This window comes from Xenopus laevis, chromosome 3L (genome assembly GCF_017654675.1).
Source record: "Xenopus laevis strain J_2021 chromosome 3L, Xenopus_laevis_v10.1, whole genome shotgun sequence".
In the NCBI taxonomy this organism is placed as follows: Eukaryota; Metazoa; Chordata; class Amphibia; order Anura; family Pipidae; genus Xenopus; species Xenopus laevis.
The window spans coordinates 86,412,499-86,415,944 of NC_054375.1; positions in this window are offsets into that span (position 1 = coordinate 86,412,499).

Consider the following 3,446-nt stretch of genomic DNA (forward strand, 5'->3'; position numbering starts at 1 on the left):
TTGTAAACAAAATAAATAGCTTCAGCACACTTGCTTCAATATGAAATTAGCAGTCCTGCTTCAACACACAGCTTGGTGCACGAAGAAGCAATAGATGTCCAGCACTTACAACATTAGAAGTAGAAGCCTGTGTTAGACAGTCAGCACACAGTCTCTTAGGATGGTTTTTTCTTCAGTCAAAAACTCCAGCTCAGAGTAAAAACCACAGTCTCTTTCCCCTGGGACAGATATAAATGGTATCCAGGACTTTCCCAGGTGTTCTGTCAGTCATCCTCTTACAAAAGTCATAAGCATAACAAAGCATAAAAGATGTCTTGTGTAGGTATGTAAGCATTTTGTACAAAGCTTTAGTTTTCAATGATCTGAAACAGTTTAGTTGGTGTGCCAGTTTAGTTTGTGTCTCCTGTAGGTTTTCCTTCATGTCTTTATAGTTCTTTAGCACCAGTTAAAAAAAAATTAAAATTCATCTTTGCCATAGGCTACTTTTGTTGCGTTATACATTTTTGGTTTTTACATTTTGTGATGCCTTTGTAACTGCACTGAGATTTTGACATTACCTTGAGTACGTCTATTATTTACATGGGTGTTGCAGACAGTGATCAGAAAGGAGACTAGAATTGAATCCCACATACAAATTTCCGAAGCACATTGCTGCATGCTTAATGAAATGTATGTATGTATAATACACAAAAGCCATAAATATCTTGTAAATTATATCCTTATAAATGGTGAGTTCTGATGTCATCAGTTATAAACGGTGATGCCTTCGGCCTCTATTTTTATATGGCCATGAAACTCCTCGGTAACTCATAATATCCTTATATTTTACAAGAGGGGGTACTTTGTTCACTATATATTTTATTTGTATATCGCTCCTTGAGGGTAAAGCACTGTACAGCTGAAGAATAATTTAGTAGAACAAACAGGGGCTCATTGCAATAATAAATACCAATACGTACATTATTAAAATACAATTCACATAAATGTAAAGTATAATTATAATACAGATTAAGTACTCAGTGTCAAGGAGACAAAAGCATGGAGGTCGAAATGGCAGGGTAACTTACTGACACAATTCAGAGGGGTATTAAGTGCTGCAAGTTACAGTGTGTGACATTTCCATATAAGTAGTGCAAAAACGATTCCTTTTTCCCCAGCCTCCCCAAAATTTAAGACCGGTGTTTGGAAAAGAGGTCGGCACATCGCCACTGTACATAAATAGCAATACCTTACCAAACACACAAAGACAGGTGTAGCGGGGCAAACCCCTGCATGTTTATTTCATGTCAATGATGTAATGTTTCGGGCAGACCCCTTCATTATTTGCATCATTTTTTGGAGTGAAGTCCAGTTTCTGTGCCAGCCTACAAGTGAATTGAAAATGTATGACATTACCTCCCCAAGCTGAAGGTCTGGGGCTTGAGCACCTGGACCCCCTGTTAGTATTGGTAAGTGTACCTTACTGCTTACAATCTACAATACTGGATATATTTTCCCTGTATCCCCATTTTCCTTTGTTACCCCTTCACTATTATAGAAAGATGATTAGTTCAGTTTTTGTTAGGTTGAGTTTGAGGTTGCACTGGTTCATTCAATTGGAGATTGCTAGGAGGCAGTTAGAGATTTCAGCCTTAGTTCCATCAGCATACAGATGATAAGTAAAGCCAAAGAGTGGATGAGATCTCACAAAGGCAGAGTGTACAGGACCAAGTACAGAGCCTTGTGGTACCCCCACATTAAGTGGAACTGGAGATGAGGTTTTGTTATCATAGGAGACAGTGAATGATTGGTTAGAAAGGTAAGAAGAGAGCCAAGATGCAGCCTAGTTACGGTAAAAGGGAATACAGAATTTGCATCAGGAGAGAGTGGTCAACTGTATTAAATGATGGATATCAAGATGTGATAGGTCAAGGAGGCTAAGGATAGAGAAGTGGCCTTTGGCTTTGGAAACCTAAAGATCATTTGCAACTCTGCACAAAGCTCAGTAGAGTGAGCAGAGGGCCTAACAGATTATGGACATGTAGAACTTTAGTAATACTGGAGAACACAATATGTTCTAGGTGCTTAGAGGCAAGTAGTAGAAGTGAGACAAGACAATATTTCAATAGACAGGATAGGTAAAGTGTGGCCTTTTTAATATTAGGCTTTGAACAGGCCTGTTTGAAAGGAGAGGGGAAGGCTCCAGAAGCTAGAGAAGAATTGAAGATGTGAGTAAGTGCTGTGGTAGGCTCAGCAACATAGTATTTAAACAGAGAAGAAGGCATAGGGCCAAGAGAGCTGCCAAGACAGCAAGTTGTGAGTGGCGAGGACAAGAGAAGCGTGGAGACACGGACCAGGTTTGTGAAGCAGCATCATCGATTTGGATGTTAAAATCCCCAAGGATGATTGCAGGACTGTCAGTTCAGAGGAAGAAAAAAACCCAGGTGTCAAAGTCAGAAAGGAAGATAGCAAAGAAGGAGGCTGATGGGGGTCTGTAAATGATAGCCACACATACAGAGAGAGGGTGGAAGATCTGAAGGGCATGCACCTCAAAAGAGTTGAATCAGAAGGCTGGAGGAATAGAAAAATGTTTGAACTGACAGTGAGAAAAGAGGAGAATTCCAACTCCTCCACTGGTTCAGGGGGTGTGAGAGACCCCCATGAAAAAATTTGGATACATCTGAATTTGTTAGTTAAAGAGTGAATGTTAAGAAGAGCACAAGAAAATGGAAGATAGGAAGAAATAAGTTCACAGTGACAGAGATAGGAAGAAATAAGTTCACAGTTTTATTGCCACCCCCAAAAATAAAAATGTCTTTCTAGTAACTGAAGTGTTGTTTTCATCTCAAAGGAATTGTTCAGTATAAAAAATTAAAACTGGTGAATACTGTAGATAGGCTGTGCAAAATAGAAAATGTTTCTAACATAGTTAATTAGGCAAAAATGTAATGTATAAAGGCTGAAGTGACTGGGTGTCTAACATAACAGAACAGAACTCTTTTCAGCTCTCTTGGTATCCACTGACTGTTTACCCTGGTGACCAAGCTGTAACCAATCAGTGACTTGAGGGGGGCCACATGGGCCATAACTGTTGTTTTGAATCTGAGCTGAATACTGAGGATTAATTGCAAACTCACTGAAAAGTTAGGTCCCATGTGGTCCCCCTTCAAGTCACTGACTAACTCAGAGTTAGAGAGCTGAAAAGCAGGAAGTTAGATTCTGGCTATGATATTAGCCATCCAGTCATTCCAGCCTTTATAGATTACATTTTTGCCTAACAAACTATATGAGATTTATTTTTATTTTGCACAGCCTATCTATTTATCCAGTTTTTATTTTTACACTGAACTGTTCCTTTAATTGTAGATAATGTGTAGGATTTGAAAGCTCACATACTGTATTTATACAACTGAGTCAAGGGCTGTTACTAATGACTTCCTTCCATGAGGGGGTCAATGTTATACCAG